General features: G+C 40.1%; 1 protein-coding gene across 2 annotated transcripts in view; it reads left to right on the top strand.

Moving 5' to 3' along the window:
• TMEM117 (transmembrane protein 117) overlaps positions 1–12,722 on the top strand; it is a 315,506-nt gene that overhangs the window by 230,583 nt on the left and 72,201 nt on the right. The window lies entirely within an intron of this gene.

Here is a 12,722-nt window from a genome sequence, read left to right as displayed (position 1 = left end):
AGACCAACTGAAAGAAAGGTATGGAAGGATGAATAGTGAGAGATTGGGATTTAGAGGGACAATAATTACCAGTCCTGAAGATAGGGCCATGGAAGAGGGAGAGTGGTTCAAACAGAAACACAGTGAGTGAGAAGGACCCTCTGTGCACACATGAGCGGTGGCTTATATTTATATCCTATTTCATACCCTTGAGGGGTACTTGATGCTACTACACAATGTAATAAAGACTTGGGTTTCTCATGGAATTGACAAAATGACTCAAGAGTGGTTGATGGCTTTAACTTTAGAGCAGTGGTTCCCAAACTTTGGTCCTCCAGAGGTTTTGGACTTCACCTCCCAGAAGCCCCGGTGAGTCAGGAATTCTGGGAGCTGACGTCTAAAACATCTGGGTGACCAGAGTTTGTGAATCGCTGCTTTAGAGTGTCAAAACATAGATAGGACTTGAGAGAGGCTCTAGATAGGTGGACAGGAAGGGTGAGTAGGAACACAGCCTGGATTGAGAAAGAGGTCCTTAACTGCTTTGTGATGGGACTCACTTAGGCCCTGTATAGGCAGGCACCTTGGGCCAGCTTGGGGGTGGAGTCGGGGCATAGCGTCTCCATTACACACACCCTGCCTCTGCCTCCAGGGCATCATGATGCCACACGCTGCTTCATACAGTTTGTGGTATCATGGCACTCCTCCAGCACTGCTTACATATGATGTGGCGCCATGGCAATGGTGCCCTTTCCAGGGCGCAAAGTGGAGCCATTTTTTGCAGTTCCTTTTTGAGCCTTAGAAAGGCTGGATTGGGGCTGCAGTGTGTGGTTGCTGTGGCCCTGATCCAGCTGAAGAAGGGGCAGCTGGAGGCCGCCCCTTTGGGGCTGTGTGTACAGCCCCTCAGTCTCCATTGTGAGAGGAAGTATGAAGAGCCTGAGGAAGAGGGAAGTTGGAGTGGATCAGCAAACTGATTCAGCATTTATTTTCATACTATCTAGGTCTCCCACATGTCCTTAGGTGAGCATGACTCCTTACCTAGTTTTCACAGGTCATTGTGACTGCTCAAAACATGCCTGATGCTAGATATTAAATGTAAAACCCCATATTCACAAGAAGGGTGTAGGGTATGCCAACAAAACAAAAAAAGCAAACAGCTTTTGGAATAAGAACAGAGTTTTGTTTTTTTCCTCCGGCTCATAGTTGTTGAAAGGTGAGCTGCCTAAATTGGACCAGTAACACTTTCAGGGTAATCTATTTTAAGCGGTAGCCCACAAAAGGTGTGTTACAACACTTCAAACAGGAGTTTACCAACACTTGCTTGATGAAGATAAAATCTTCATCAGCTAACTCCCTAGTCAAATTCAGAAGGGTTGTTAGTGGTTGATGTCACTGATAAGAATCAAGTGATGAAGTTGGAAACAGCCCCAGATAGTGAAACTGCTTCTTCATTCCTGGGATCTGTGACTCTATAAAACAGAAACAATGCAAAATTCCTTTCCTGTGACAGTCTGTGGGGATAACCCTCTGTGCTCAGGGTATAAAACACAAGCTTTGCATGCAGAAGATCCTTAGTTCAGTCTCTGGAGTGCTATACATTAAAACATGGGATCCATTCACAACATACATTCCAGCACTAGGATTCCACTTTCACTGTCATGGTTCCATCCTATGGAATCTGGGTTTGCAGGTGAAGGAGGACTATTTAGAATTCTCTGCCAGAGTGTTTGAGTGCCTCACCAAACTACAAACTCAGGAATTCCATAGGATGCAGAAATGGCAGTTATTAGTAGACTCATAGTGCTTTGGGTGAAAGATCCAGGGTTGGGCAATATATTGATCTCCAGATGTTGGACTGAACCTCCTAACATTCTTCACTGTTGGTCCTGGTAGCTAGGGCTGATGGGAGTGGTAGTTCAACAACATTTGGAGGGCCACTCTGCCTAAATTGTATCAGGTGACCAGTAAAGGCAAGGTGTATCCCTGAGACTCTGGAGACTTAATGCCTATCAGAGCAGATGATAATGAGCTGGATGGGGTGATAGCCCATCTATTAGTCCCATGTTGTTTATACACTAATAGGAAATCTAAAAGGAAATTTGTGCCACAGTAATAGGTTCCTAAATTTCTTCTTCAGTTTTGGGTTGACTAGACATTTGATATGGGTAGCTAATCCTGGGTCATCAGTATGGGATTGCATATGATTTTTGGAAGAACGCTTTTATGATTCACAAAGACAAACCTATCCTTCCATCCAGTTCAGGGGCTCTACCTTGAAACCCTCAGAGATGAAGAGAAATCTTCAGAACTTTGTGATCATGTTTCCAGATAACTGCTATTCTTTGCAGAGCATATAACAGGGGCAGCTATTATGCTGAAGGTCAGCAATACTTTGTGTGTGTGTGTGTGTTTTTCATTTCAGATGTTAAAGAGACTTTAAACAGATTTTGGTTTAGAACACGGTAGTTCTGGCATGTCACCAATATCAGATAATAGTTCCCAATGTTACTAAGGGAACTCGCCCACTGACAGTTTCCTTTATTAGAAATCTCTTCTTGTTGTCTCAGTCTTATTACCCTTTCCTGTCCACTTCTCTCCAGTGAGATCCTCCTGGTTTCAAACCCATGAGACCTCAACTGGTAGGAATCTTGACCATTCACAAATCACTCTTTTCAGGCAACTGACTCCTTTGTTGTTGATTCATGCACTTCAAGTAATGGGATTTTCCAATAATTAGACTTAGTACTACTGGCAAAGTGGCTAAGCAAAAAAAAAAGTTTAAGAGGATTGCTGGTAATGTAATTACTTGTGGGAGATGTATGGATATTTCCCCCCTCATATGAAAACAATATCATCCTAATGTGTTATTTTAGTGATACCATTAGCAGAATGACAGTTTCAGCTCCAGTAATGACATGCACCACTGACTGATAGTGGTTCAGTGAAGCAAAGGCAATTTATCTAAAGTAAACAGTAGAGCAAAGCCAAGTGTGTCTGAAAACTCAGTTTTCAGGATGTTGTTAAAGCAAAACCCATATGTTAGCAATCCTGCAGTAAATGTAAAGTTCTTTTATTGCCAATAGATTTTTTCCTTTCTTTCTTATAGTTGGTTCTAAACACTGTTACATCTCTCTTACCTGTCATTATTTATGCTCCATAGTGTTCTGTTGTCCTGAAAACTCCCTTTATATATATAAAAAATTCATTCCTATTTTCAAACGTGTACCATGTGTATCACTACAAAAGGTCAAATGCAACCTCTGAAGGGTCTGTCCCTGAGCTAAAAATCTGTGAGGAAACTTTCCAATGTAAGGCCCGATCCAGACGGACCTAAAATGCACCCTCGTCAAGTGCTAGGGGTTGGCCGAGGGCGCACCGCCCATATGCGCCTCACCCCTAGCATGTGACGAGGGCGTCAAAATGGTGGTGCCCTGTACACACGGGTGCTGCCATTTTGATGTGACAGACACACAGCGTTCGCACGTCCCAGCGTCATTGTGATGCCGCAAGTGCGCCAATGGCACCGCAGAAATAACCTTTTTGCGAGTTCTTTTTGCTTCACGAGGGAGCCATGTGGTTCGTCCAGGATTTGCAATCTGTGGCCAGTTGGAGAGATGTTAACATACTTGAACCCTTGACACTGGAGAAACTTCTGTCACTGCATTCAGTCAAGACATTTTGTCTCCCATTCCAAGTACATAAATCAACCAGATTAGAATTTGTGATGGGACAATGTTTTCCAGTGTATTTGAGGATAGCAGGCCACCTGAAGGAGCACAGGGCCATCTATGGAGCTTTTTCATTCAACAACTATTTTCCTTCTCTGAATCATCTGGTACATTTTGCCTAGTGGTAGAGCTGGCCCCAGATTTTATCAGTCTGTCCCATCCTTTCATGCTCAGGAAGGATCATAATCAAATTTTACTATATTTTCTTATTGAAAGGACTGTAGATTATAAATTCAAAAATACTGAACTAAATCAGGTTATTAAGATTTACTTATTTTGACCCTCCATTTCCACCTGTAACCCAGAGTTCAAGGCTGCTAACTAACATCAGTGGAAACAGCTTAAACTATAAAGTTGAAATAATCACAGTAATCAGTGAACAGCAGAGCAATTTAGAACGCCAGATTGAAGAAACCTGCTTTTGAGTCTTCTTTAAAACAACAACAAGAGTGAGAACTGATTGCAGTTCTGAAGGAATGGCATTCCACCAATTGAAGCAACTTAGGAGAAAGCCCTCTTTCACATGTTCATTAAGCAGGCCTCCATGAGTGATAGTTTTCCTCAAGAGGGTCTCTCCTCTAGATCTGGACAGATTTGAAAAGTGGTCCCTTAGATAGCCAGACCACAAACCTGTTAGGGCTTTAACAGTTAAAGCCAACACTTTGAATTGGTCCCAGAAAGAGAGTACTTTGCTTGTGTTTCCTGGCAGAAACATTACACTTTCCAAACAGCTCAGCTTTAGAAAATAAAGTTTCCTTTAAAGGTGAGACCTGTTCTCAGAGAACTGGCTTAACTGGGAGGCTAAGAGACTGAGAGGCTGTGCAGACCAGCAAGAAAAGTTGCCCTGGGGGTGGAGTTGAGGCATAGCATCCATATGAAACATGCCCCAACTACGCCACCAAGTTGGCATGACACTGCATGCTGCACCTCACAGCGTGCAGCTTCACGGCACTCTTCTGGTGCTGCATCCACACAATGCAGTGCTGAAGGAGCGTCATAAAACTATGGTGCCGCAGCTATCACACCCTTTGCAAAGGCCAGATCAGGGTTGTGGCATGCAGTTTCCATGGCCCCGATCTGGCTCTAAAAGGGGTGGTCTGCATAGCCCTTGAGGATCCCTGTACACTGAAAAATTAATGTAGTTTGGCACTGCTTTAAGTGCCTGGCCCAATGCTATGGAATTCTGAGATCTGTTGTTATGTATATAGCCTTCTCTGTAAAAGAGCTTTAGTGCCACAACAAACTACACATCCCAAGATTCAGTAGGATGGAGACATGACCATTAAAATGATATTGTGACAGCAGCCACTATTACAAAAATCCACAATATCCTGATTTATTTCAGGTTATTCCGACTCTTTTGTTCAGAACAGAAAAGAAAAAAGTTCCAGCAAAAAAGTTCAGTCACCATTACCTTAATGTTTCTGCTTATTTTTGCTCTTATTCGAAAAACATGAAATCCCACTCATTTTGCAGAGGACATGCCCATTAGGGCAAAAGAAACTTGTATATCTTGGCTGCTTTTAACATGCTATACTGCAATGGATGTAGAAGAGATACCATAATCCAGAATTTAAATTAAGATAGCCTTGGAACCACATTAAGCATAATGGGACATCTGTGCTGTCAGCCCATTAGAGACAGCTATTGGCAGCAGGGGGTGCAACTTTGATAAAACTATCCTGTGTGAGCACATTAGATGAATGTCTGACTTGTGGGATGTGACCCCAAGGGCTATATGGGTGGCTGCCACGAAATGGATTTGAGTACAAATGGTTGTTTACCTAGCTATGCTTTATTAACATGTTCTGAAAGGTAGGAACAAAAAACCAAAAACAATTAAGCAGGTTTGGAGGCTTCCTGAAAACAAGATTACCACATGGAATGCCCTGCAATGCCACACAGGGCACTGTGTATACAAAACATTTTAAAGCATTTTTGTATCAAGCTGTTTTCATATATGGAGTTATAGAGTTGTTTTCTTCTGTTACAGTTTGTGTTGGGACTGTAAAAATGGGAAGCTCTTTTATAGTGAATGTAGGTCAGTTGTATTTATATCAGCAGTGAGGAACCTTTGATCCTCCATACCTTTGCACTATTAAAAAGATTGTATGTACAGCGCTGTGTAAATTTACAGCACTTTATAAATAAAGGTTAATAATAGTAGTAGTAGTAATAATAATAATAATAATAATAATAATAATAATAATAATATAGCACCCACAGTTCATTGCCACTAATCATGTTGGCTGGGGTTTCTGGGCATTTAAATAATTTGGAAAGCCAAAGCAATTTAAAAAGATTGCTAGAGACGGAATTTCTTCTCAATTTCAAAAGAGAGGAAATGCATATTTTTAAAAAGGACTAAAGAGAACACAGGTTTATGTAAAGTTGTATAGGATAGTTTTCTATATTGATTCACATTTAAAACTAATTATTATAACTTAAGCAGAAATATTACACATCTCACCACTGCAGGGAAGACTGCAGCCTACATATCTGCTGTCCAGATGTGAACTGTTGGTGGTACATTGTGGTTGACAGCGTGCTTATGTTACATACAATTTGGGCTTCACAGCCCTTCAGCCCTATAGCTTAGTCAGTAAACAGAAGTAACCTTGATTTTATTCAGAAAAAAATTATTCATTTATTTATTTTTGCCTTGCTTTGTTGTCGATTTCAGCTCTTAGTTGGAAGAAAGAATAAGAGGATCTGCTACCCTGGACTTTCCAACAGGAAACAATTAATTTGATGAAGTGAAAGTGGAGAGAACCCTAATGGGAAGTAATCATGTCAGTTTGGATTACATGGTGATATTATGGCTATGGAAACAAGTCATAGCTGGCTATGCACCCGAGATGTTAGGAAAGTTGGTTTTCATCTACTTTTAAAACTTCCCACTTTTCCCCCAGCTTACTTTAGCTGCTGGAAGCTGAGTTAAAAGTAAAAAAGTAATTCCTAGTTAATCAACTTAGAAGAGAAGAGAGAGGGGCTAGGAATCTTACCCTTCCAGAATGCTCAGGCAAAAGCAAACTGCTGCAGCCCCTCCTGTCTTGTGTGTTCTTTTTCCTTAATAGTTTTGCCTTCTTGAGTTCACTCTGATGTGCCACATGTATCCCAGTTGTCAACTAAGAAACATTGAAGGTCATGGATACGTATGAGAGATGGAAGAAGGGACATATAACTAAGGACAAGTACTGCAGAATATATGAGAGTCAATGTGGTGTAGTGCTTTGAACTATGGCTCTGAAGACCAGGGTTCAATTCTTGGCTTGGCCATGAAACCCACTGAGTGACCTTGGGCAAGTGACATGCTCTCAGTCTCAGGGGAAGGTAATGGCAGATTTCCTCTGAATAAATCTTGCCAAGAAAACCCCATGACAGACCTTGCCAAGAAAACAACCAATCTTGCCAAGAAAACTTCATGATAGATTTGCCTTAGGGTCACCATAAGTTGGAAATGTCTTGAAGGCACATCACATACACAGCAGAATATAAGAGGACAACCTGAATGTCCAAATATCATGTTAGATGGAGTACGGGCCAAGAATAGATTTTGTTATCCACAGGGGTCCTGGAGCCAAACCCCAGCAGATACCAAGGACCCACTATAATAACCAGTCTGGCCTTGCTTAGCTTCCAAGATCAGATAGGATACGGTGCCTTTATTGCAAAATCTGTTCCTTTGTTGGCTTGGATTTATAGAAGATGTAATTCAAAACCTCTGGAGTGCACCAAGTGGCTATTCTATACTATGTTTGGCACAAGAGATGAATCTCCCTCCCAACCTCTCATTTTCAATTTAGTAGCTGTTGTTTCTCATTCAACACATTTTTCCTGAGAATATGAAACCTAAGTATTCACATGCAAGCCACATATTGCAAAATAAGACCATCATGTCAAAGAAACTACCATTTGAGCTTCACTAGTTATAGTTAAGGAAAAACAAAATTAGACAGTGAGCCTAGTGAAATCCTTTTATCTCAAGGAAAAGAGAGGGGTGGAGGGAAGTAGAGATCATGCGGACACACAATAAGTTCTAAAGAAATGGAGGGAGCTGTTCTGTGGATACAAATGGCTGTGAAATTTAAATGTCAGTTCTGTTGACTCTGTGAATTGATGTTGAACAAAAGGAGTGGAACTTTCAGCCTCTTGTGCTGCACTCATTAGAAGGAAATGGTCTTTTCTTCAGGCAATAGACTTGAGACAGGACAACTCAGAAGAAGCCTTGGGGTAGTGCCCTCAGTTCTTACGGTGGTCTGTTTAGTACAGTTTGGGTGTCATTCACTGAGGCTGCTAAATTAAAATCAGAATAGTTCTCATTTCTCTGAGAGTCATTTTTCAAATTGCTTTTGGCCTGATAATTATGTTTTATTTTGGCAGTTGAACAGAGGAAAGGAGTACTCAAAAAGGCTATAATTCAGGTGAAGCCCTTACTATTATGCCATGTATGTGATAGGTAATGATTGAAATTGTTTTTTCATAAGCAAAACTGAAGTTTCATGAGCTGTTTCACTGTGTTATAGATAGGTGACAGCCGTATTTGCAACTTAAAGCTTTAGGCTGATGAGTTTAATTTAAATGAACTGGTGTTTGTAACAGATAACACTTTTCATTTTGGCATATTACTGGCATGACCAATAGAAATTCAAAGACACTTGTACCTATGTAAAATATGATGCTCTCTAGAAACTAATATTTCACCATATAATTTTTCAACCTAACCTGATTTATTTTTTGATGCATAAAAATCTATGTCTTATTCATAGTTAAAATGTTTCTCCAGTGAATTAACATAAATATAATTTTAGATTTTATATGAATATTAATGAAAATAAGATAAAGTCATATTTGGCACTTTGAGTAATGATAGCAGAATAAACAAAAAATCCTACTGTACTTCATTTTGATTGGTTATAATTTTAATCTCAAGTGACACACAACTTGGTACTTAATAATACCTGATGATGGAAAATTGTTGTTTTATGCCTCATTACTTTCTTATTTCATTTTTTTTAAAGTGTTGAAGTGGTGATGTTCTGTCACTTAAATCAGTGACAAACTGCTTTTAATTTTTGGTAACTCTGGAAGAGGCTTCAATTAATTGGATTGTCATTTAGGACCAAAATGATTTTCAATTAACAAAAACTCAAAATAAGTTCACACATATTAGTGTTTATGGAAGAAAAGTAAGCCATGAGTAAATCTTTCTATAAATGAGTTTGACTATCAGCAATGAATTCATGCTACGAACCCTGGAAAATGAAATCTGTCACACAAATCATGGCCCATTAGTTGGACTGTAGTATTTTCTTTCTTATCTCTATCCCATGAGAGTCTTGGGGTTGGAAGGAAAATAAAATAAATCTACATCAGATGCAAATACTGTTCATGAATAATGCATAAATTGAAATATGAGGCATCCATTTGCAATTGCCATTACTCAGCTTCATATCACGGGGGGCTTCCTCCACCATCACACCCAAAAGCTTTTTTATATTGTGCAGTTTTGATTGCTATGGTTCTAAAATTTAATCTGATTTTTTTTGGTCACCCAGATAGAATTGTATGAGCTTGTATCAGTCATTAGTATGTATTATGTATGCATATGAATATGTTTGAATAGCACATTACAGGATAGACGAGAACAGGTGACTCATAATGGCCTAACAATTCAGTGCAGTTCATTTCAGTGCAAAGAAAACAACCAGGGAGGAGTAAGCTGAGATAAGACTAAATGCAAACATGACTAGAAGGTTTATGAGACCATGGATGATGTCATATTAGGGGCCCCTGCTACAAGGAGCCATGGATGTATGGGGCTCTGGTGAGCAGTCGAGTAGGACTGGGGCATGGACCAGTGAATACACTGAGGAAGGGAGGACTTATTCTGTGTGCACCCAGAGCACTAGACCATCACCAGCAGGTAGCTCTCCAACCTCAATTTGAAGACATCCAAGGAGAAGACCCTACTTTCTAGGAGGTGGCATCCCAAGGGTGTGTGTGTGTGTGTGTGTGTGTGTGTGTGTGTACAGGCTGCATTAGATGACACCCAAAGGGGGGGGGGTGACACCACTCCTCCCCAAATATCAGCCTTCTGTCAGAAACGGTCTGTGGCTTTCTCCTGAATCCCTTTAAAATGCTAGAGCTAAGCATAAGAGATGGGATGAGTGGGGAGAATCTCAGTGGAAGAAGAAAGGAGAGGTCTCATAGTTTATAATGTATTTTTTTAAAAATTAAAAATATAACTATCAAATTTCCACTTTAACCACATGAAACTATTTACGTGCAAATACATTTAGGATGTGGATATGATATTATAATTTAAAAGCATAATTTTAATTTTGCTAGTTGTTTGTGTCACAGCTATTGCCATTACATTCAGTGATATATGGGGAATTAAAATTTATGAATAACATTAGTATAAAAACAATTACTAAGGATTCTGTATGGTGTGATAAGGGTCAGTGGGGGAGGTGACATCATGGATTACCACACTGGTTGACACCGGCCCTATACAAACCGGCACTTTGTGCTGGCCTGTGGGTGGAGTTAGGTTGAAGTGCCTTCACGCTGAATGCCATAACTCTGCCTTTAGGGTGTCATTTTGGCGTGCGCCGGTCTACATGGCACGCACCATCATGGTGTGACTCCGCTGCTGCATGTACACATTGCAGTGCCAAAGAGATGTCATAAAGCTGTACCACCACGGCTATGGTGCCCCTTAGAGAGCGCAAAAAGGAGCTGCTTTTTGCGGCTCCTTTTTGCACTCTCCAGAGGCCAGATTGGGGCTGCGCCATGAGGTTGCTGCGGCCCCAATCTGGTCAGTAAAGGGGCAGCTGCATTCTGCCCATATGTACTGCCCCACCAACCCTAGCGTTGCTTCTGCTTCTAGACAATTGGTTTCATTGCTGAAATGCTCTCATTGTCAAGAAGTTCTTTCAGTTGACCACTACCTTGTGTAGAACTGATTCATCTCTCAGGTTTATTTTTTTGTCCAGTAAGCCAGCATGTTTATTTGTATTATTAAACACTAGTTGAAGTATACTGAATGGCTAATTTAATTTTTATTAAGTATCACCTGAAATATACTCAGTGAGTTTATATGTAAGGCCCTCAAGATATTCATGGAGGCTTTTTTTCCCCAACACCCCCTTTGTTTATTTTACAGATCTTACCAACAGGATCTCAGTGCACCTTCACCCATTTTGCTACCGCTTTTATAATCCAGAAATCCTAGCAACAGTGTCTTAGCCCTCTCCTGTTCTACAACATTTTTCCTGCTTGGGTAATCTTAGCAACAGAGCCTCAGAAAATCTCTCCTGTTTTCCAGCCCTTAAAAAAAAAGTCTACATTAGTTCTGGCAAACCTCCTTTGTTGCTTCGAGGAAGCCCTTTCCTTTGCAATTTTGATTTGAAAATGAGCACTGAAACCTGGGCAATAACCAAAAACATTAAGGCATTTTTGAAGTATCTACCCTTATGTCCCTAGACTAGGATAAGCCCCCCTTTTTGCTGCTAAAAAGTTTCCTCCCTTCAGAATTTTAACTTTTCAGCTTCACACTGGATTCTGCCACTTGAATGATGCCCCAAAACACTTGGTTAATTGTTAAGGTTCCTACCATAATTGTCTGAGGAATTGTGTCTCACCGCCTTATTTTTGTTTCTACCCCCTCCCATTTTGAATTTTTATTTGATGCTTGTCATTGCAAATGGAACAAAAAAATGGTAGGTCAAATGTTCTGACATCTGGTATGATGTCCTGTTAAGTTATGGCTGCCATGGACACACAGACACATGCATGTTCTCTTTTATTATTATAGAGTTACTTGGTGTCTTGGGGAGAAAACCAAAGACAATCAATTTTCTTCCCTCACCACATGAAACATTGTTCCTGGTGGGGGTAAGAAATGAGACTTTGTGACTATCCTAAGGGCCAACCAAGCATCAGTCTCTGCAAGGAGTTTCACTTCGACAGGTGAAACTGCCTGGTTTTGAGCTCAGTTCTCTGAGCAAGATTGTACATATTATTATTATTATTATTATTATTATTATTATTATTATTATTAATAGTATTTATACCCCGCTCTGACCAAAGAGCATTGAGTGTAGATGCATAGCACACTCTTTGATCAAAATAATCCCCTGGAAAGGCTGCAGCACACTTAAAAGATCTCTCAGAGCTGTGCTTAGCCTCATGTTATACAAGCATTGGAGTGACTATCAACCAGACACTGTAATCCAGAAATCGGTGTGCACTCAGGTGCATCTGTGGAGGTTCCCTTTCCTTTCAGTGAAGTGAAGGAATCCATGCATGCAAACAAATGTGCACACAATGGCTTCTTTAATTGAAAAAGAAGCCATCCAGAACAGGAGAGGCTTGTACTCATCTAGCTAACGCAGAAAGTATTAACTACAGATTGGAAGTGGAAAAAAAGTATGAGTAGAGGATACAATTGGCAAAATAAGATGCATTGGAATTTGGCTTAAGCAGTTGCAGCCCATTGTGTTCAGTGGTTATTGAACGATTTATTCAGTGGTTATTGTATCAGGTGCTGTAGAACTGTTCATCTGAGGTGGTTTTAATTCTGAAATGAAGACATGAAACATGAAATTTCTTCTCTCAGGCTTGCAAAACATCTTCCAAAAACCAAGAATGGTAGCATCAAACTGGGCCTTAGCTACCTTATTCTTCACAGTGCATGCTCAGTATTTTCAACATGTAATATTATGATTTAACTGATTGATGAAATAGCTTTATTTATAAGTCAGAATGAGTTCCACCATGTTTTTTCATCATCTCAAGCTATGTTTGCTTAGGTGAGTTCTGAGTCTGCATTTCTTTGTGATTTTATTTTATTTGTGTTCTGATTTTCCCTCAATATGGAACCCAGTGAAACAAATTAAAAAGAAAATGATAAAAATGATTTTGCTTCATTGATTGAATAACATTGTATACTTCAGTATCCTTAGAGAAAAGAACTTGTTTTGCTATTCATGTAAGATTAAAATATATTGA

Source organism: Sceloporus undulatus, chromosome 5 (assembly GCF_019175285.1).
Source record: "Sceloporus undulatus isolate JIND9_A2432 ecotype Alabama chromosome 5, SceUnd_v1.1, whole genome shotgun sequence".
Classification (NCBI taxonomy): domain Eukaryota; kingdom Metazoa; phylum Chordata; class Lepidosauria; order Squamata; family Phrynosomatidae; genus Sceloporus; species Sceloporus undulatus.
This window is presented reverse-complemented; position numbering and strand designations above follow the sequence as displayed.